General features: G+C 38.7%; 1 long non-coding RNA gene across 5 annotated transcripts; it reads right to left on the bottom strand.

Annotated features, from left to right (window-relative positions):
• Positions 1–2,024: 2,024 nt before the first annotated feature.
• Positions 2,025–15,989, bottom strand: LOC122998788. Of its 5 annotated transcripts, none has more exons than XR_006407506.1 (4): positions 15,701–15,989; positions 14,635–14,811; positions 3,379–6,257; positions 2,025–2,766 (listed from the first exon to the last, which is right to left on the bottom strand). It is a non-coding gene; the product is annotated as an uncharacterized LOC122998788 (long non-coding RNA). The 5 variants fall into 5 exon arrangements; XR_006407507.1 differs by having other exon boundaries at positions 14,635–14,780; XR_006407508.1 differs by lacking the exon at positions 14,635–14,811 and having other exon boundaries at positions 3,379–3,449; positions 3,535–6,257.
• Between the last annotated feature and the right edge of the window lie 7,873 nt (positions 15,990–23,862).

Genomic DNA, 23,862 nt, shown 5'->3' with positions numbered 1-23,862 from the left:
GCCTGGACCTGTGGAATGATTTGTTGATCACCATCATGGAGAGCATTTGTTCACTCAGACAGCTACTTCTGAATGTGCTGAGCACAAGATGGACCTGTGCCATCATGTCTGGGATTGAAAGGGCCAACTTGACCCTCTGTGGCCCTACTGCACTGTGACTCACTCGTTTCTCTCGGTCGCTACTCTGTCATCACCTGCAAATGAAGGCTGACTCTGTAGTGTCATTTAGGAGCAAGGCAATTACTACCTGGTGTTTATTACAACTAGGGGACACTGTCATAGATATAAAGCACTCAACACAATTTGGTGACTGATCCTGAATCAGTGTACTGACTGTAAGAGAATCTGAGTATATGCTTCTTGGGGAGACATATAAACTCTAGCTGTGTCCCATTTCAGGGAGCTGCTCATTAGGACTGAAGGCTAGTAGGTTGAACTTGCACCTTCTCTCCAAATAAGACATCTACAGAGGGTTCACCATTGTGTCATCACAAGTACTCTCACAGAGACAAATGACTAGAACTCAATGAATTTGGGAATTAATGAATTAGCAGTGAGGTACTCTGTGTTTAAAATACCACTGAGTTATTTCTATGTTGCAGAAAAAAAGCTGAAGAACCTCAGTAATTGATAATGACTTGTACCTTTATGACAGGATTCATTTTGCAGAGGCAGTCACCACAGTTTCCACTGCTGAAACCTCTGAATGAACCTACCTACCACTTAAAATGGATTCTGGATAAAAATCCTACTCTGTGTTCAATTTGTGCACATACAGTAATCAAATCTGCCTCTGAGAAAATAATGGTGGTGACTGCACCTGTCACTGACTGACAAGTCAAATGGAAATTTCTCTTGGTTTGCTTGGCTCTGCAGTTTTGTTTTGACTGTATTAGGGGTGTGCCCAAATTACAAATACATTATTCGGCAAAGCGCAAATAGTGTGTTTTTTTTTTTTTTACAAACATTCATTTTGTACAAATATTTTTAAAATTATTTTCAGGAAGAAAAAAATAAATGTCAAATACCAGTGCACAGGTCGGTTACATCACTATCTCTCTCCTCTGCTCCGCTGTTATGTCTATCAGCAGGTCTCAACAAGGGGAGTCACTTCCACCTGCTACATGACGCACATTTCCTTATTTGGACATCACTCCCAGCATTGGGGTTGTTCCCCAGAGATAAATCTGAGCTACTGACCCATGCCAAGTGCTCCCAAGGCACTCTCCATAACCTGTTGTTCCCCTTCTCCTCTCCACAAAGTTAAGTTGTAAAAAATAGGCAATAAATGAAAAGTGCAAAGCAAGAATCGCCTTCGAAGTTCTTCTCTACACGTTACACGCTGTGCTGTCTCTGTGTTATGGTTGTATAAATAAGTAGCGGCCTGTCGGCACATTGGCAATGCACTTGCTTGGTTTAGTTCAGGAGTCAGTGCAGTTATCTATGATCTGGGGGGCTCGAGTTTGAGACCCGGTGTGGGGACCTCCTTTATAAGATAATTTATTCATAAACACTTATTTTAACACTTAATATCCTAAAATTAAAAGTATATTTAAAAAAAACAAAAAACTGGATTTTTAACGCCTATTTCTACTTTTATTTGAATACAAATACAAATGTAAATAATTTTGCTGCCTCAACAAATACAGATACAAATACAAATACTGGGCTCTCTGCACATTCCTAGACTGTATCATCCATATTCAAGATCATCTGTTTGCATCACAGCAATACACATTCATGGGAGTGAGATGATTTGTTATGGCACACTAGAAAGTGAAAAAACATAAAGTAAATTGATAACACTTCTCCTGTTGAATGCCATGCATCTTTAGAGTTTGCATTAGAGCTTTTAGCAACAATAGCAGCGTGGCTCTAGGGATGGCAATTATAGCACTTGGCTCCTAACACTACTATTTAGTAAGGATTTTAACAATTTTGGACCAGAATCAGAGGATACTAGATTCAGACAGGAGGCAGAAATGGCTATTTGCAACATTAAATGACCACACGAGACAAGAAGCTGTAAACTGGTACCGTGTATTATTTTTGAAAATAAACAAAATAAATTAAAAAACTTCAAGTTCAATAAATCGTTAAATTCCACAAAGATATCTCAGTTTGAATTCAGCAACAAATTATTTCTTCTGTCACTTTTTCTTTTGGTTTTGAACCACTGAGTTCTTTTCAACCACTTTTCTGTTTTGACTGGGTGCACCCTTCTATAGGTTAACTAAATTCTCAATATCTGGATCCAACGTTAGTTAGGTAACAATATCAGAACCATATCCTGTTCAATATAATCACTTCACAACACATATAATCCTTGCAACAGTTCACTATTCACTGCTCTAGCAATAACAAAATCACTTTAACCAAGGTACAATAATACACCATATCAATAGTATGACTACTCAGTCCACTCATTTAAACCAGTGCTGGTTATGGCTCGGTCCTTCCACAGACACAGGGAATGCGTTTGAAGAAGAATGAAGAGGGTAAGTGTCTATTCCAAGTCAAGTCAAAAAATAAAGAGTAAAGTCAGAGTCTGGGACTTTGGATTGTGCAAATGGGGCTGGGGGTTGAGCATGAAAGTGGTGCTGGCCTTGTGCAGTAAGATGTTTACCCTACCGCCGTGGCAGGAGAGAGGTAAGGTTGACAGTTCTCGGCTCTGGGCTCTCGGTTCAGGGATCTTCAATCCAGGGATCTAATGGTCTCGTCTGGTTTGGCTCGCCATCATCTTCAAATCAACTCAAAAAACCTGACCTGCAGTCATTGACATGGCCAGAAATGATCATTAATCAATTGCCATTCTGATTTGTCAGGAATGATTAATTCCTTAAACCTCAACAAAATGAATACATATGATGTAAACAATCAACATATTTTAAATAACCTTTACAGTAAATGAATTTCTGGGTAAAATGAACTAAATTACTATTTTTTTCTTAACCTGGTATTTTTAAATTAAAACAATATTACATGAATTATAGACCAACAGTGTGAACTTTACACTTTATATTCTTATGTCCTCTGTTCTTTTTAAATCAGATTCACTATATCAATGAAGTATAATACGTGATAAAACATAACTTGGTATGTTTCTTCAGTATTAAAAAGTTCAGTAGCTTTACCAGCCACAGAAAACATTGAGCAATTAAATACTCTACATGTCACATCTTTATATTTTTTCCAGTTGAGTTGTCAAACAGTGTTACTTTAGTGGAGCTCTACAACAGTCAGCTAATTGTACTGTTCAGCACTAAATGCTAATTTTTGTTAGCTCTAGGCTGATTCACTTGAACTAGCCAGCTTAGCCTAGCATCGTGTAGCGCAGCATTGTCTATTTGTCAATTGTTTACTTTTACTACGACTCACCAATTCAGGAGTTCCTCTGAGTCACTCGGCAGGTTTCAGTGAGCAGCCTCTCACACACACACCTGTATGAGCTTACAACAAAGTACAGGCTGTTACCGTTCTGTTTTGATAACATTATATGGTGTTTTTACTGTTTTATCTGAGTTATATTTTTACCATTCAGCGGTAGGTCCTTCCTCAACAGTGTCACCCAGCGTCTGACTAGCGTACGCTGTGTAGCTTGCCTACGGTGCTGCGGACCTGCGCTCTGATTGGCTAATGCACTTCTGTGTTGTTAACTCTTTATGACCCGGGTTACACAATGTTAGTTGGTCAGTCCACCACTTTGGTTGGACAGAAATTTCCCAACAGCTATTGGATGGATAGCCACGACATAGGGTACAGACATTTATGGCCCCCAAATGATAAAACCTTCACACTGATTTTTCCTACAGTGCCAGTCATGAGTGGAATGCCTCGACTGTCGAAATTTGATGTAGACATTCATTTCACCCTCATGATGGATTGTAATAACTTTGATCTGTAAACACATACGCATACATACAGTTAAATATAAGCATACTGGCATTGTCATTGTCAGTATTTTAGCATGCTGGCGTTAGCACTTAGCTTAAAGCACCTACTGTGCCAAAGTACAGTCTCAGCTGAGTTTGAGTCTTAGCTTTAGCTTGACCAGCATGATACAAAGTTTTTGTGTTCATTGAAAAAATGCCTCCAATTTGGCAAATGGGCAAGTGAGCCATGAGGGGTGTTGGTTCAGTGATGTTTTTATGCTTTTTTGAACATCTACCAAGTGGTATTTATGTACGGTATGTTATTGATCTTGTAGCAACCGCACATTTGGAGAACAACCAGGCTAATCTAAAGCTTGAAAGAAGACAGTCAGTTCCTGCATGTCTATTTAAGTTTAAAAGACATACCCAAAGAGTGAGAGATATGCACATTTATTGATTCAGAACTTCTGGTGTCATGATTTCTGATATTAAGTGAAACTCATTGGAGTGTAAGGGCTCAAACTGTCTCAAATTTCCTAAGTATACACAGTCTGACTTCCAGGCACTGTGAGTTCAGATTTTGTCTCCTGGCATGTCTGTCTGCATCATACCATCCTGAGAGACTTGTTCATGTTTAAAAAATACTGACAAATACTGACAAAACTTTACAAGACATTAGAAATATTTTTCTGCAATTTGACTTCCAGGAGGATTTTCCCCTTCAAAGTTTCATTCTGTTCCAACCCATAAATGCAGAGCGGTAGATGTGGTTACTCACAGCTTAACCTCCCTGGGAGCTGATCTCCATATCAGCTGCTTCATGTTGCACTTGCTGTTGTTGTGATCCAGAAGGTTCCAGGCAGTAAAGGAGGGATGAGTAGTGAGAGGCTTATTCCTGCTCCCGCTGCTTTACATGGGGCCTGTCAAACTAAGTTTATGGGCTTGCTGGTGAGGTCTAGCCTAAAGCCAATAAAGTAGCTACAAAACCTTCATGAATATATAATTTACCTCCTGACTCCCAGTGCCTAAACCCATCTACTTGTTTGGTTAAATGAGAAGTTCTTTCATTGTTCAACAGAGTTTTATTTAATAGTCTCACTTGACAAGTGTTACACAGAAAGGCCTTAATTTAAATTAAACATGTGCTGAGTTGTTCACTGTCAGGCAAATATGACTTAATTCTGACCCAAAGGTCAGTGCCATTATGTCGAAATGTGATGCATTTTCAGCCTGTCCCTGACTGTTTTTCTCTTGTTTAAATACCAGAGCATCTTCACACACACTCCACTCTCAGACTACTCTCAATCATACATACATCTCAAATAAATTAAACTGCAAACTAAACTATTGGATGGCTCAGCCAGTAGCTCTAGCCAAGTCCTGACTTTTATCGTGGACCTGATGTGAAATGTGATGGACACTCTCTTTATGCAACCTGTCTAGCTTTTCATTAACAAAGAAAACTGATGTTTTAAAGGGGTATTCCACTGATATTACACACAAGGATCAGTTTACTTGCCACAAAGAGAACTTTTGTGGTTCTGTGGCTTTAATGGAGCTTTCTAAGGACTGGGAAAATAAGTCTGGATAATGTCATCAGGGTTATTTTGGATTGGACATGAGACTACAATTGAAATGATTAGTTGATTTATGATGTTGATTGACAGAAAGTAAATTAGCAACTATTTTGATAATCCATTAATCGTTTGAGACATATGCTTATTACAACTCCTCAAAGTGAGGATTTGCTGCTTTTTGTTTTCTCATATAATAGTATAGTGAATATTTTAGGAATATGGACTATTGGATAGACAGAGGAGGCAATTCAAAGATGTCACTTTGGGCTCTGAGAAACTCTGATGGGCAACTTTAAAACATTTTTCTGACATTTTTCAATAGTTCCATGTAAGGCAGATATATAGTGTAGCACAACAAGCTAGTGAGGCATTGTAAATGGAACTGTGTTCCTGTGCATGCACAATGCTGCCTGCCTTACAAAGAACTACTCTCTGGGGAAAACATGATCGCTGCTGCTAGTCTTTGGAGCTGTTTTTGAACAAACTACCGTGCCCAAACCCTTCGTGATGAAGGAACATGTCACTCAGTGCAGCAATGTGGCTCATTGATATGTTTTTAATAGTTTTTGGATGTAACTTTAGCTCATTCAGAATGCTGCTTCTAGAGTCCTAACAAAGATGAGTACCTGAACATATGCCAGTTCTCAGGTCACTGGATTCCAGTGATTCATAGAGCTTAAATTACTTGTCTATAAATCTCTCTGTGGCCTAGGACCAAAATACAGTCATGATTGTCTTTTACCATTTGAACCCTCTTGGCCTCTTGAGTCCTCTGCTAGTGGTCATCTCACTGTTCCCAGAGTCCACACTATGGAGACACACATAGTTACTATGCAGAGCTGGAATATAAAGACTTAACCTGACTTTGACTACCTTTAAATCCAAGTTAAAAACTTTTATGTTCTCCACTACCCTGACTTAGCCTGAAGCACTCTTCACTGTTCACCATGTAGTTAATTATTTGCCTATCTAGGATTTATTTCTCTGTTTGCATTTTAATTTTTTCGTATAAAATGTGCTCTACAAATAAACTTGAAGTGTGGAATTCAGTGTTTTTGGAGTTTGAACAATGCTGAATAAATGTATGCATGGATTCACACTCAGGATATCTGAACACCTCCTTTTGAGTATTCTTTTTCAAATGATCTTTTAAAAATGTTCTTTCATAAACCCTCCAACTTTATGGAAATACAGTGCTAAATCACTGGATCACCACTTTGGATTTCATGTCAATGGATTCTTTGAGATAGTCCAGTGGTTTTAATGGGTTTTAGGAAGTAGGCTGATTTTCTCAACCCATAGAGGAGCATTTAAGGGGGACATGAAACATACATGTTTTGGTACCTGTAGTGCCCATCTGCATTAGAAAAACACCTTACCTAAAATCAGATTTTAAAAAGTTGTTAAAACCACAGATATGACAAATTTATTTTTGTAATTTCTACCTAGCTATCTACCTAGCAAGCCGACATTTTGGAGTGACGTCATTGGGATTGTTGGTTCTGTTGTCCAGTGAAGACAGTGAAGTGTTTCTGGGCTCTGTTTGAAATCATATCTTATCTTTTTATTGATGTCTAGTTTCTATTCTGGTCTTTACTTTGATTTTTCTATTTTTCAAGGTGCTATAATAGTTACTAGTGCTAGTTTTAGAGACTGATTATCAACTGATAGCATCTAAAATATATGTTCAGTAAAAGGCAAAAGCTAGACTACACTGAAATACAGAAAAATCGCCATATGCATAAATATATTATTTGGCCTACTGCCGCTACTATTGGTATTGCTATTAGTGATATTGTTGATTGTTATGGTCATGTTGGTCATGAATAAAACCATTGTGTCGTAAACAGGTAGATCTGACATCTGCCAATAAAAAATGCTTATTTAGTTGTGAGCCAATTCTGGGGTGGTAAAAAAGCAAACAACAAAAACAAGTCAGACCTCCAGTTATTTCCTAATGGATGTTCAGACGGTCAACACTCACACAATAATTTACTTTTGGAACAATATCTTACTTTTTCAACCCAAATTATTGTGCCTTACATTAGTTCGTGATGGCTACGATATTTTTTTAAAAGGCTAAAACTTTATTGCATGCATTGCAAGAAGAAGAAACAAGATGATGGTGAGGAAGATAATTGAGGAACGTCTGGGGATTATCTCATCTATGGAGTCTAAAGTCTGGAGTGTCTGAAGTGTGAGCCTGACTAACTGCTATGGAAAACGTGAAGTCACGGTAAGAAATGTTTCTTTGGAGGTTTGCACAGGGTTTCTCTTTTCTTTTATAGGTTTATATTTGTCATGTTTGTTATATAATTGTTGATTAGAGTGGAAATCTAAATTATGTTAACTTCATTGACTGCTCTATATCCACTTTAATCATTTGGTTTATCTTCACCTAGTTTAGAAAAACAGAATGGGTGGAAATTAGTAGAATGATAGCATTAGGGTGTATTAGAAAGTAAGGTGTTGGGTCTTCATGAGCCTCCAGAATAGCTTCAATGCTTCTCATGTGTGTCAAGTCTGTGTTCAACAGGGTTGGGATCTGGTGACCGTGAGGGCTATAGTATATGATTCACATCATTTTCATACTCATTTACCCATTCAGTGACCCTCATGCCCTGTATGAAGGCATCTGCATTTGTCATCTTTCTCCACTTGTGTACTTCTTAAGTTTTTCTTTTAAAGGACCAGTATGTAGGATTTAGTGGCATCTAGTGGTAAGTTTGCAGATTGCAAACAAATGAATACACCCCTACTCACCCTCCCTTTCTAAGCGTATAGGAGAACCTATGGTGGCTGTGAAACTTGCAAAAAATGTGAAAAGCCCTCTCTAGAGCCAGTGTTTGGTTTGTCTACGCTGGGCTACTGTAGAAACATGGCAGGCTCCGTGGAAGAGGACCTGCTCCCTATGTAGATATGAAGGGCTCATTCTAAGCTAACAAAAACACAACAATTCTTATTTCCGGGGAATTATACACTTATGAAAACATACTTATGAATATTGTATTCCATTTCTGTCAAGTCCATTCTGCTAGATGCCACTGAATTCTACACACTGGACCTTTAATTACCAGTCTGTACATGGTTTCCTCTAGACAGCAACACTTTGAAAAGAAGAGCACTTTACCTCACAAACGCTTACTGGCTAGAATGAACCTGAGTACACTTTTAAACTGTTTGAAACTCTAATAAGAATCCAGTGAAGCCCTGACCGCTCATAAAGTGCATCACTCATCTGCACATTCAGACTAAAAAGACTGAATGTTTGACTTTTGTTTGCTTTGGGCTCACTATGAAAATAATTATAATCATGTCAAACCAGGGGGCGACCGTGTTTATGCAATTCATTCATTCATTCTTCTCCCCCCCTCGTGCAAGCAGGGCATGATAGCTGCAAGCAGCTCTCCTCAGAAGTAATTTTGTTTGAACTAATGAGCGGAGAGAGAGAAGCCGGCTCGGCGTTTGCTTTTAAACGTCTTTGATGAATGACTCCTGTCCCAGTGGCTCACGTTGTCATTAGCTTGACACCAGATAGAAGTGAAGTCCTAAAAGAAAATGGAAAATTGATTTACCTCAATTTTCATCCGGAGCAAATAGTTCATCCCCGTAATCCCACGCGACGGTGCACAGAGCGATTAGAAAACTGCCAGCGTGTGCTTCCTGTCGCGCTCATGTGGAAAGACACCATTCTAATCAGCAGTTATGCCATCGTTTCACTGTGCTGCACCAGTATTAATGTGATATGAAAGACAGTCACCAAAGCTGGAGTCTAATTTGGGCGACGTTTCAATGGGACTTATTTGGAAAGCTGGTTCTATTCTAATTGTATTAGATTTGAGCATATGTTCTGGGCCTAAGTGAAAGAAACATTTGGGGATTAATGAAAAAGCAGAATATTTGATTTTCTGAGCCTGGACAAAATTATGATTACATGGCTATACTTATAATTTATGGAAAGTCTTGTACATAAATAAATTAAACGCCAGTGTCAGGCTCTGCTACTGTCAGTGCTTCCTGTGATGCAGGATATCTTTCCCAGGCCAGTATGTATAAGTATCTCTAAGTGAGTCAAAATGCTAAGTGCAATTTTTTTTAAAATTAAGAATAAGTGCCATGCATAAACATTCCTAAGGGTTGGTGCTTGGTTTCAACTCCAAAATGTATTAAGAGGGCCCAAGAGCTCTCTTAAGTGAGTTAGGAGTGACCAGCAGAGGCAGCAGCTACATATTTTAGAAAGTATAATGATAACAAGGTCTCTCCAAATACACACACTACCCATACAATATGAATAAATCTTGACATGACGGATTCAGCCTGAATGCAATCAAATGTTCATGTTAGTGTGATTATTTAATGTTCATAGGAACAATATCTATGTCAATTATAAAAAGTGTAATATGACAAAATAACAAATCAATATGATTGTAAATGTATCATTTTTTGATTTTTAGGTCAACCTCTGCATTCTCAGAAACATGTATTTGATTTACATAGCTACAAATTTTACAAAAAGATCTTCACAGAGTATCACTTAACATGGTTATTATATTCATCTACCCTGTAGCAGTGTTTCCCCTAGGTTGAGAGGTTTAGCCTGGCACGCAGCTACACATTTCTCTGTTTTCTATTTATCTGTTTAGCATCGTCAAACTAGGCTAACCCCTTGTTGCTAACTTTGGAGCTAACCCCTTCACTTTTCCAGCTGTTGGGGAAACAACAGACGTGACTTTTCATGGTCTTGACAAGCTGCAGCATTTATTAACTGACACGCTGTAGTCTGTACAGTACATTTACCGCCAGCCTGACAACTTACTGCTAACCTTTTCCTCTGCTCTCTCGCTTAACCACTCACTTGCTTATGCTCTGCCCTATTCCTTAAAAGCAGCTATGCTACCTGCAGTTTCCCAGGCAACGACACAGACGTTAACTCACGTTTCGAGACAGCGCTGCTCAGCGGCTCCCAAATGCTATTGATTTGCGAATGAGTGGATATTTGGTGTTACTTTTGACATTTAAAAAATTATTTTTTGGCCTGGCGGGGGTTCTTGTTGGCTGTACTATTATAGGGGAAACACTGCTGTAGAGTTTTTGACCACTAGCAGCATTATGGAGGAATGTTTTTATGAGTGGGTGACCATTTTGCTTTTACTGTGTGTGCACATGAGGACGCACATGCATGCATGCAAGCAAGCTTGCAGGTGACACAACATCTCTGCCAATGCTTTCTCACTATTCTGCTAAATGACAGATGTGTAGCAATGGGCTAACAAAGGCATTAAACTGACTGCAACATGCAAGGAAACTAGCTATGAAGGATTTAAAAATAAAAAAAAACACATCTGTCAGACCTCCAGGATACACACACAATGTGTTTTGGTGATTGGCACCGAATGTAAACAAAATGTAAACAAAAACTGACATTGTCAACATAACAGTAAGGGAAACATACAGGCTTTCAACTTGCATGTTTCAATATACTTGATTATGAAAGTCTTGGATACAATGAATGCTGAATAGTCAGTAGAAGCTGTGAGGACTGATGTGATGAAGCCCTGACAAGCCCTCAGCTCTGGAGGCCTGCTATTGGCTGATTCAGTGCTTGAGGGAGGGTATTCTTGGTGGACATAGGCTAATTGTAGTCCTTATTTCATTTCATTTTACAAATCACACAGACTTTTCTAACAGTTTATTTTAGCTGCTTTATCAAAGCCTCTAAATCCTTCTAAGATCTTTTTGACACAAGTCAATGTTTAGGATCGGGAAACAGGGAAACAATAAGACGAGTGAGGCTAATTGAGCAGAGGATACCATCTAGATAAAATACGGCAAACACCATCATTGCTTCTTTTATTGCACATTGACAGTGTTCGCCATCTGTTTCTACTTCTCTGTTTTGACTTTATGGATTCTGGTTATCTCAGCCAGAGGCAGGATGCCATTTCAATGTAGACAGCTCATCAAGACGAGTGACAAGTGTTGAGGTGTGAACGTGACCAAAGCAGGCAGGAGAAGTTGGGACTAAAAATACATTGTTGAGTGTAATGTACATACATTGAGTGTTCTGGCATCAAGTGTTGGCACTTTAAAGAGCAACCTAGCACCTAAATAGCATTTTTAGCACTAAAAGAGCAACATGGCTTGTATTACCCTGTAGGTCTACAAATTTCAACATTTTCTGAATGTCCACCATCTGCTTACAGCAGAGGAAAATCATTTTTGCAGTCTCATTTTGGGCTAAAACTACCACCTGTGTTGAACCTCTGGTAACCTCAATCACAGATGTCAAGACATGTGATTCACATTTGGCAGCTTGAAAAGTTTTCAACAAAAATGTTTTCACCATCAAGGAGAAATGGCTCATCCATTATCTCAACAAGTCCACAACATTCAGTTTAGCTCCTCACCTCCTGAGTCACATCTTTCACATGTATGCCAAGCAGAAACTGTTTGGAACCCTGTGTTCATGCGCTATATAAACATTGATCTGTCCTGTTACGGATATGAAAACAGAATGTAGCCACGGAAACTTATCTAATAGAGCTTAGTGAAATCGGTCAGGAAGACAGCTTAATTTGCCATATCGCCTCTACTTTTCACTTATTGCTTATCATGCTATGCTCCAAGCTCTTTTCTTTGCCCCTGTTTTCTTCTGTTATCAAATTCAAATCCACATTGGTTTGAATCACACAGCCAACAAGCTTTATTTACCCTCTCTTTTTCTCCCATGAGGAATCCAATTACTAAGTGTGTTCATTACTGTAGACTACCGCATGCACCCAGTCTGCCTCCAAGATTGGATGGATTGCCATAGGCATGATCATATCCATTTTCAGTTATTTCTCATGCACATTGGTTAAACAAGCCACTTAAATACTAATTGAATGACATAGAAGACACATGATGTTTCAGATGATGGACTGAGTGTTTCACCTCAAATTTCTGTTAGGAGCTGTAGGTAAACACAGCTGGAAGTTAATGGAGGTGTCTGGAGGCTAATGAATCTCATGGGTGGTGAATTGCAATTTTATTGATTTTACAAGTCTCCAATAAAGTAATGTGTGAATGTGATGAGGTTCATGATATCAGTAGCTGACATGGTGGTTGAGGAACAACCAACAGAGCTCATTATTTATAATTAGCCCCACCTTTTCAGTTACTGTCAGCTCTGCTTATATCGCCGCTGCTCTTCCCGCCAGGACATGCCGCTGTACCACGCTGCTGCGAAACTAGAGGCGCGTTCACACATACAGATACAAAGTAGTCAGCAGTCTCTGGTTGCTCATGAATCTATAGCTTCGTGTGTGTTGTGTTGAGCGTGTAATTTACATACTCTGCTCTGACTTGACAATTGCTTTCTGACATAGCCGCCATGCTAATGAACCGACAACTTCAGCGATTTCTGTTAAGACACCGTTATTCTTTTAACAGTCTCTGCAGCTTGTTAAATACACGTCGTAGAGAACCTGGAGTCTGTGACAATCAGCTTTCACTTCATTTTGTTTAAAGTTATTTCACAAAGGAGAATGGAGAGGTAAACAGCCCTGTGCTTCTGTGACCTGCCTGACTGGAGGCTAAGGCACTACTAAGCCGCACTTTAAAATGAGTCTACTAGCTTCTATGTACAGGTCATAACACAGATAAGTGTAAAGAAAATTAGACAGAAATGTGGTTTTGAGTGCAATTGTATAAAATGTATTAAGAATGGTAAGAATACTACAATAAAACTAGATGAGCACTATATTTTTACAAAATTAAATACTGAAATGCCAAAGCAACTAAAATAGCAACAATACTGTGATCCTAAAATACCGTGCTGGTTCTGGGCAACAGGTAGGTAAAAATAAAAATCTGAACTATTCCTTACACAACCACAAAATCATAATTAATAAAACAGACTGACTATCAAAGGACTAGCCTTTATCTAATTCTGTTTTACCACTTGTTCCCCTTAAATTATGCAAACACGCACACACACACACTATCACTTCAAACAAACACCTCTAAGTGTTGTGCAATATTTATCTGCATGCAGGTGCACGGCAAACCAAATGGCCAGCGCCCCCAGCAGTACAGCCTTAATACTAAATGAACAATATCAATAATATCAATATCAAAGCTAAATGAGGGAGCGTAGAGACAGCATTAGAACATTTTAAAAGGATCAAGAGGGCACAGTGTTTTCAACTCACAAGACACAAATGAACAAACAAACAAAAAAACTGAAATTATCATTGCCACAAGATAAGCTAATTACATGCCTCTACTATGATCACATCTGCCGAATAAGGCGCAGCTCAAATGCCTCTTCACTCAACATCTATATCATAAAGAAACATAAAGAAAAGCAAGAATAGCAAGAATAGCATGGGCAATAAATACAACTAACAGTGCCATCCTTTCCAGGTGGGATCTACCCCATCTCCAACCACACCAAACACTCAATGCTGGGGTTCCCATTCCACATAAAGTTGAGCTTATCTCAACTTTTTTCTGTAGTGTAGCTGGGCGCTTTCTGAATCTCTCTAGCTAGGGGGTGCTGACATATGTCACGCAACAGATACACTTCCATTTCATCAAATGTATCAATCCAACAGCTCCAAGCAACCACAGCAAATCCCGACACAGTTGATTCCAAAGACAGTAGCAGCAAAATTTTATGTTTATTAAATAAACTTTTAAAAATATAAACTTTATTAACCTGTAGGTGAACCTTGCTGACCTACCAGGTTCAAACTGGTCAATCTGACCACAGAGCTGTTAGCTGGCTAGCCTAGAGATTAAGATAGTCGAAGCAAAGGCTCTGGATGCATGATGATAAAAAGTCATTTGTATCATTATTATGCTACCAGACTGTAGTTTACATTCTAACTGGAAGAATTAAAAACTGGTTCTCTTCCCACTAAGGTTTAACTGAACCAATTTCTGACTGGACAGCTCTGCCTGAGAAATGATTGTATATCTGAGAATCCAATTTCTCTGTTGTTGATGATGATGATGACAACATCTGTCTATCCTGTCTGTCTGTGAGAGAATTGAGATGACAGTTCTACATTTTCATTGTTAAAGTTCAGCAGACAAACCACAATAGTACACCACCTATCTAAATCATTTACATCTATATATATATACACACACTAATGCAAATCAGTGAGTCTGAGTGATTTATTTGCACTCCCACCAACCTCCTCCCCGTCTCCTCCCTCGTCAGTCTTGTGTCTCTCTTGTGGGAGGGTGAAGGGAACATCAAGCAGGCCAGACTTCACAATGCCAGATCTCAGAGGATCACAGAGTTCTTCAACCAGCCCGCCCCCACATCTGCATCCTTATTCTTCAATAAATTATCAGACTCATTTCTTGTTCTGTTTTGTATTCATGCATTTGACACAAACCCAGTTAATCACTCACATGCTGCTATCACTGAGATTTCTTTAAAAAAGATTTTTTGTTATGACACATATTAATAACATTTCTGGTTCAACTGAGCGCTAACCAAGCCCCGTCCACCTTACTGTTGCTATGTCTGTCAAGCTTTCCATTCTCACATGGCACATATGCAGTTTGCATTCATAACGGTGGAAGATTTACCACTCAAAATTCTCAATAATATTTTAAGCAATGGGTCGTTAATTCTAGACAGAGATAATCAATAGCAGTTTCTCATTTCTAGCAGGTGAATGTTGATTTTGAAATTACAACTGTCACCAGCATATTTAATCAGCTAGGCTATAGCTAGTTATAGTTAACTCGACAACGCTGTCTCCAATGACCTTTATTACCTACCGTATTTTCTCTAATAGTGGCTGGGCCGTTATTTAGGCCACCTCAACTGCAGAGGGTACCAGGCCTTTATTGGAAGCAGGCTTATATTAGAGAGAGGCCTTTATTCCTAATTCCCTCTGTTTGATAAGTATATTTGCCCATATTTTAGTACAAAGTCTCCCTGTTTTCTGATCTGCTTCCGTTTGCTCTATTAATTTCTTGTTACTGCATTATGTTATTAATAAAATTAAAAGCCTTCGTTTCCTGACTTTTATTGTGAAACATTACACAAACATTTCAATATAACTTGTGTGAAGTATGACTGGTCAAGTACTGCAGGGGAAATATGGCCACTGTCAGTTAAAAATTATACAAATCTGAGGTAACGTTATGCTGGATATAAACATTAATAGCCAGTTAACAGCACAGTCAAATATCAAATATCAATCAGCTGTCTCTCTAGCTCCAAGCTAACTTTGTTCCTCTCACCTCCAGCTAGCCGTGCTCTCCTCTTGTCAGTTAACAGCAGCTCACGCTTCTGTTTTTTTTTCCAGTATCTGATTCTTTTCGTGTCAGTCTCAAAATGTCTTGCAGTTTTTGCTCCTTAGTTTTCCTCCGCATATTGCAAAACTCTCTCTTTAAATTTGACGTCAAACTTCCGTCTGGTGGGTGCCATGTTCGCTCTCTACAGTGTTGTGGCCATGGATGTACTATAGGAGCTGGATACCGGACTAAAATTGGCGTCCATTCAGTCCTACGCCAAAAAAAGTTTCTAGCTTCTGGGTTTGCTTCAGGGTTGTGCGGCCCACTGAATATGCGCAGTAGTGTTCCCCCGCTGGCCAATAGCGGGGGAACACAGACTTTACGCTGTGATGACATCAATGGAAAAGTTAGGCTTTGCTGTCGGTTTCCCAACTCATTTTAAAAAAAGTGAATGAAGAGATGGAGCTGGTAAGAAAGCAGTGAATCAGATCAATAAAAAAAAATATCAAATTGTTTCACAGCAGTAACTTTCTAGAGCACAAATAAAGACACCCACATCCCCGCACATCATCGTACAACCCTGCAGCGGTGCGCAGCAACACCTGATATGGTCTGAATACGGCCTTAATCCACCCTGGTTTTTTCCCTTTCTTTCTGAACACCATTATTTCATTCCAACATAACCCTGTTTGGCTGCTTAGCTTACACACTTCGTATTTTCAAAACTGTATGTTTTCACTTATAATATTACAGGAGAAAATGCTTTTAGGATGAGGACTAACCAATGTGTCACTGTATCAAATCCATGACCAGCTTCCACACAGTGGGGGAGTACTACACTGTGGATGCTAGTCATGAACACAGCTAAATGTAATCTGTAAATCCACAAAATAATGTAGTTAGTTAATAATGTTCTCTGGACTTGGTACTAATGCAGCCAAAGCTTGACATGTCTGCCTTGCCTAGTTACAGTTGCTAAGCCATGATTGGACAATATGTATTTGGGGGAGGGGTTTAGCAGTCAATTGGTGTGTCCCATAAAACCATGACCCTGAAATGAGGTGAAATTAATCTATTACGAAAGAAAAATATGTAAACACTAGTAATTATTTTTCATTAGCCTGACAAGTGATGGAATTGAAATCTCTTATTACTTCCAACAAGGAGCACAGGTTTATCACCTCCATCTGTCTGACACACGAAACGAATTTGTCCATTTTGGTGACTTTAATCGAGCACCACTATCTGGCCAGTTGAGTGTATTTCATCCTTGACCCCTTCATTTGAAACGAACAAAAGTTTTTGTGTACATTCATGGTCCCAACAAGAATAAACACGTTGATTTTGGTGACCTTGTGACCTTTCCTGTAGAGCCACCATCAGGCCAAACCTCACCTATTCTTAGAAAGGGTTCTAGCAGATCCTTAAAAAGTCTTAAAAGGCCTCGAATTCATTAATCTAAAAACAAGGCCTTTATTGGTATTAAAATGTCTTAATGTCTCTTTCAAAAGTCTTAAAAATGCTAAATGGGAAGTAGGATTTTAGGAATGCTTTTTAAAAAATTTTTTTATGTTGCAATGCAATGTCAAATCTCAGCGTGGACAGCAATGTCTTTCCCTGGATTGCAGCAGAGAGGCTGCTCTTCACTGCTGGAGACATGACGTTAATAACAACACAGCAGAGCACTCCTCCTCCCCCTCAGTTTGTTATTGTCATACAGGCAGGAGACTGTAAGATGCTTTCAAATTAATGAATGAATTAATTCATTGATGCAGTTAACTTTTTAAAACAAAAAGGCTGCAGACCATTTATCTTAATTGCCAGTTATGTTCATATTTACTTCAGTGGACTAAGGGCACCAGTGAATGGTATGGCATATAGTTTAGTAGAGCAAGAGACTGAGCATAGAGCCCCTTTTTCTATTCATTCATTCAATCAACAATCAGTTTTGAATTGAGAATCAATTCTGAATCGAATCAGACACCCAAGAATCAGAATCAAATCAAATTGTGAGATTCCCAAAGATTCACACCCCTAATTTTATGTTGTTTTATGTTATTTTTCCTATGTTTTCTACTCTACAAAGTGTTACATTTTTTCAACATTTGAAGCAGATCATCTAACTTTTTCACTGGACCAAAAAAGTCATGTTTTATGTTACAATTAACATTTGGGCATAATTGTCCCTGTCCCTAAGTAATTGATGTTGTTTTTTTTCTTCAATTTTGGTGTAAATTTGGTCTCAAATTTCATTCCTAGTAGTATTTAGAAAGTCTTAAATCTAACTTGCTTTAAGCTATAGGAACCCTGTTATTTAAATATTGTTCTCTGCCCAGCATAACGTTGTCTCTGATAGTACCAGCTAACTGAGGGGATGATTAGGGCTTGGCAGAGGTCTGCATTATATTGAGTGCTTTCTTGCTCAGCTTGTAAATTTGCATCATGCTTCAGCAGCTAAAAAATGGAGGCAATTGAGGCTCGGTAAAAGTGGTTTCAATCAGCATTACTGCAAGACACTGATGGTCAGATTCCGCATGCAGTGATAACTATTGTCCTTCCTTGTCCCTAGGCAATGAGCTTGCAAGGACCACACATCAGAAGAGCGACATATTACTGAAGCTGTCCTTGGGCAGCTAAGAGGGAGAATCTTTTCATTCTGGTCACTGTGTAACTTGACCTTCTGCATTGTGGCAGCTGGTCTTATTTGGAGGAAATGGCCTTGGGTATTGTGGTGTGACTGTCACATAATGTAACATGCAATTCAAATTAATTGTAAAACATTATTTATTTAAGCTCTGTTGGATGCCAATCCCAAGTAAATTCTGCACATTTAAATCCTTAACAATGTTGACATCTAGTGGTTTAAAGTTAATTAATCTATGGTTGGATACAACCTAGAGAGGCAATTATGGCAACTCCCCTGTTCGATGAAAACATCATCATTTGGGGGATTTTTGCTCATAGTAATACAATATTGGATAAAAACTTACAATATTATCCTATTATAGTAATGCCAACATCCCATTTGTCTTTTTACACATTTCCTCACTACAACTGTTTCATAAATTCGCAATTTTCTCAATTAGTCTTTCATCTTTTTTTTTTTTTTTTTTAAATACACATTCCTCTTAAGTTGTCTTGATTTTGTTTCATTTTAAACAACTTCTGGATATTTTAAAGGCCCTGAAAACCTATTTTCTCAGTCAGTTGTGAGTCATGGGGTCCTACATAAGAAAAGATTTTGTTTTTTTTTCTTTTTGCCAAAGTGGGAACAGTTTGGCTTATTTGACCTAAGAAATATTTGTATTTCTGTTTTTGACCCCGTGTTTCCTGCTGGTTTGAAGTTGGCAGGCTCAGTTGGAAAAAGATGATGTCATGTTTTTCCTTGCACTAATCAAAGTTTAGCTATATTAATAGTGCAACTTAACAACAGACTGAAAAAAGCAGCATTCTGCTTCCCTGTCTGGTTGAAAGCTATAAATCTGTTTCATCTGTAACCACACCCAACAGTGATGTCACGGGCTCCTGGAGTACATCTGTACATCTGCTGCAGCAAAGTGAGAAGTTTAACCCCCTTCAGGGGTCACTAAGTTACTCTTTAAATCCCTTTAAGTCATGAAGGCTTAAGTATTTCTCTAAAGCATTAAATATTCATCTCGAATTAATGAACAATCAACGTTTAAAAAAAAGCATAGATTAGATGTAATTCATTCGTTTAAAAAGCCTAAATTAAAATCTAAATTAATCTGCCCTGTCAGGACTATGTGAGTGTGGTTTGATCAGATCTGACTGATAGTGCCAGCAGGCAGATTTCACTCAATGTGTAATAAAACTATTGCACAAGTTTTTTTTTTTATAGTTTATCCACATGGATGTCTGGTTTTGATTGTTATGTCATCCATGTACTGTGTGATGTGTAATAAATTTTGAATAAATGTTTAAAAAGTAAATAGAGTGTTCCATTTGGTGAGGAGGATGCTTGATATATTTAAGCAAACTGAAAGAGACCTATTTTTTGATACATTTTTTTTCATTAACATGCAAACCAAAACACTGTGAAAAGCAGTTTATGGTCAGGGAGTGTGTTGGAGTGTAAAATCTATGTAATTTTTTGCGTCACAGAGATGGTTCAACTTAAAATATCAAGTGCCATCATTGAAGATTTCACTTGAGCAAACCTGTTGTGTGTGTATGTGTCTTTGTGTATACCCAGAAACACTTTTGAATGCCTCTAAAAAAGTGTTTTCCATTGAAGGAAATGATTTTGGCAACATTTCAGCAGCTATTGAAATAAAATCACATACATCAGGCATGGCATTGGACAGCTCGGAGCGAAAACTGAAACTGTGAATGTGCATGTGTTGGGATTGAGCGACTCGAATGTGAAACGCTCAATTAAATACAAGAAAGGAAAATGATTCACCTCTCTGCTGATGTACTCTGATATAAATAATGAGGTGATGTTCAGCTTCCAGACTGAGAGTAAATAATGTCAAACTTTCCTATTTATGACTCTTGATGTGGGTCCTGACTGCATTACTTGAGAAATGGGATGAAATATGCAAGATACTCTTGTCAAAATGTCTTCAAGCACTAGATTAGATAAATTTCCCTTCTCATGTCATGCATAATTCTCTGTGGACAGGGATGAAGTAAGTTTGCTGCAGCCACCGTCGCTTGTCAAGACACTCAAGAGGCTATTTGTTATTCCTCGTCTGCGAGAGGGGCTGACATTTCCCATTGGCAGTTGAAGCACATCTTGCGGTGCCCTCTGCCCCCTTCATCTCCTGTGGTTTGCACTGCTGAAATGGGACAAAGCTCGCGGGGCCTTATAGAAATTCACTGGGGAACTCCGGCAGAGCCACATCCAGTGGTTTTCTGACAGATGTGTGATGGTATTGTGGTACTGCGTTTGCCTCAGGAGACTGGTGGATCACCTTATTACATACATTTACACAGGAAATGGAAGCATGAAGATAATAATATTTGAGCCCAGCAGGTGAGTTAAAACTTGTCCATGCTTCCATTCCATGCATGGACAGAAGCTGAAGATATTAAATATAGTCTGCTCTACTTGGAGAGGAATGCATGGATTTATCCTTTTTGGATATTTTTTTCCACAGATTTTCCGTCAATATTCTTGGGCATTCATTACATTTTCTCAGTGTTTCATTCACTATCCTCCAACTTTATTCATTATTTTTGCACCCCCCCCCCCCCTTTTCTCTCAGTTTTATTCAATATTTTCAATCAGTTTCATTCACTGTCCTTGGATGTAACTCATCCAGGTGCACCACAGTGGGTGGACTGCTACTCTTCCTTGTTATTTTCCTGTTTGATTTCTCTCATTTTCTGCATTACATCAGCATCATGTCAGGAAGAGGCCTCCAGGTCAGCTCACACAGTGCTAATAAAAGTTTCCGTTGGCACTTCAAGAACTGTTGTCAGCCTTCTTCCTGCCATCTGTGACAGTGAGAAAAAAATATGATGACAAAATGCAGCCTCCATGTTCTTTAAATCCTGCTTTAAAATGTTGTACTATTAAAAAGGATGAACTATTGTTGCTGTGCATTGAATTATGCATGGCATTCATTATTCATACACGCTCATAAATGCATTATTTAATGTGCAAAAAAAAAAAAAGAAAGTCTGGTGTTCATTCACACAATAGCTTTAGTGGAACACTGACATTTCATGAATGGTTAACCACCTATACTGGTGGCCTGGAGGAAACAAGTCATCACTAACCATTTGGAAAGCGACATGGTTTTCTCTTCCCTTGGCTGATAGTCTAACCACAGCTCAACCACAAGCTCTGTTAATGAGCTAACACCTCTTCTCGCCATTATCTACACTCTTATGAAGTGGTGTCAATACCGTGAGTGGTAGGAGTCTCTCTTGGGGGCTTTAATGAATAGATTGGACAGCTCTCCCTCATCTTAGAGACCCTCGGGACAAATCCAAGGACAAAGAGAATGTGGCTTCTAGCCAGCAAATCTCATAACAGATGAGTCCCATGGTGATTTGCATTGAGAGGATCCCGGTGCCATCTTATTCAAAACTCAGAGATACACAAGTGGAATCTAGTTGAAGCTGGCTGGAAGAGAGGAGCTCATCATTAACTGGGAAAAGTGTCTCCTCATAGCTGCGGACCGGCACCAGGGGAGCAAGGACTCATACAACCACCTCCATCATGGCTGACTAACTCAGCTGTTAGAGTGCACAGAGAGAGAGAGCGGGGTTTGACCTATACTGTAATTGCTGCCACTGATATTTGCTACTGGAAAAAATTTGCAGCTGCCATTCACTCATGTCAAAGTTCTCTCTGTACTGTAGCTTGCTGGCTCCTGGCTAAAGTGCTACTTAACTAAAAGAATGATATGAAACCAATTCTTGAACCAAGGTATGGCTGCACGCTGCCGTACTGTCTGTTTTACAAGTGCACTCTGGACATGAGACAGTTGGTATGTGGCCCAGGTTCCTTTATAGAGAAAACAAAGAACACCAGATGAAGATGTGTGATGGATAGTCATGCTATACTTCATAAAATGACCAGGACAAGAGAAGTACTTTCCCGGACATTCAGAGCGTCCCACCAGTCTTTGTCACTCTAAATCACAAAGTGGTGCCACAGCACAGAAGAACGTCCTCGTCCTCTCCAAATTCAGTCATCATAAATTAATTTCCATTTTCCAAATTAAATTCTGATATTGTATATGATCACTGGCAGGTACACAAGGAGGACATAAGGAGGTGAAATTTGGGAGAAGAAGAAGAACATGCATTATCAGCAAAAACAAAGCCAAGAGCAAGGAGAAGAAAGAAAAGATGATTTGTAGGTACAGGTATTTGTCTGCTTGTGCATCCTACAAGTCACCTTGAAACACTTGGTTTCACTTCACTTTGTTCATGTTCTGTCATAATATTGCTACACTTCCTTAATTAGCAGGATTTTTAAAAGCAAACTTTAATGGTTCCTTTTATTTCCTATAAAACCTGTTTGTCACAGTGGGAGTTACCAATAACACCTTTTTCACAGCAGACACTGACTTGTAATAGTGAGAAAAACAAATAAGAGGGAATAAAAGTGGAACTCCTGACAGTAATGATGGCTCACTCCCAGTTGACATGTTCTAGTTAGGTCAGCCACCATGAACAATCAACATTATTCATTATACCTCACAAAAAGGATTCATACTTTACTCATTATGTTTGGTCAGGAGCAGCAGAAACACAGGGAAGTAAATTTTCACAATTAACTTCATATTTTAGTAAAGCACACTTCAGGAAATAATGATTTAAAAAAAAAAAAAAACACCTTGTATTTCCTGTTTAACCTGTGTTGACCTTTACCAATAATGACCTGTTTCACAGCAGATATTTTAACTTGTCCAAGCAGGAAAAGCACAGCTTGAGCTAGTAACTAATGATGCACAAAAATGCAAAATGCAGCAATTAATGTTATTAATTACACCTGTGCTTCTCTTGCTACAACAAACTAAAATACAATTTAGAAGTAGGGTTGAGGTCATTACAACAGGGCAAAAATTTCAAACCACCTATCAGCTCTTTGCCTTCTGACTGCATATCTACAGCGGTGAAAAACACTGTGATAATGAAGATTTAAATCTTGTAGGGAGTCTTCTGACAGTGTGATCCAAGATGCACTCAAATTAAGCTTGAAGAGGGTTGGGTGATATGAAGATATATAAGAGATAATCTAAATTTGTCACCCTTTATATTGTAGTATCTTTCCCTTTAATATCTCTGGTTATATTAGGCCATTAGGGGTAGTGTTGCAAATCAATGAACTGGACTTCTTTATGGCAATATTGTGTTTTTATGATCTTTGCATCAATTAAATTAAGTACTATTATTTATCTGGTATTTAATTTGCTGGATATGCCAAAAACTTACATTCCTGTCTGGTAATTTTATCCTTTACTCAGTTTCTCAGCAGATGTTCAGATGATTTATCAAATAAGAGACCATGCTAGAGGGTTTTATACATACCTTGTCTGAACCAGTCCCATAACCCCTGGTGTAAATCACACCGTAAACACTGCTTTTCAAATAATAACATGTCAAATCAGAAAGCCAGTCTGCATTGTGTACCAGCTCTTACTGTGGCTTTGACACTTCTCACCCCCCACACCAGACACAGTAAG

Source organism: Thunnus albacares, chromosome 15 (assembly GCF_914725855.1).
Source record: "Thunnus albacares chromosome 15, fThuAlb1.1, whole genome shotgun sequence".
In the NCBI taxonomy this organism is placed as follows: domain Eukaryota; kingdom Metazoa; phylum Chordata; class Actinopteri; order Scombriformes; family Scombridae; genus Thunnus; species Thunnus albacares.
The sequence above is the reverse complement of the archived record's forward strand: the minus strand, read 5'-3'. Positions and strand labels throughout refer to the sequence as shown.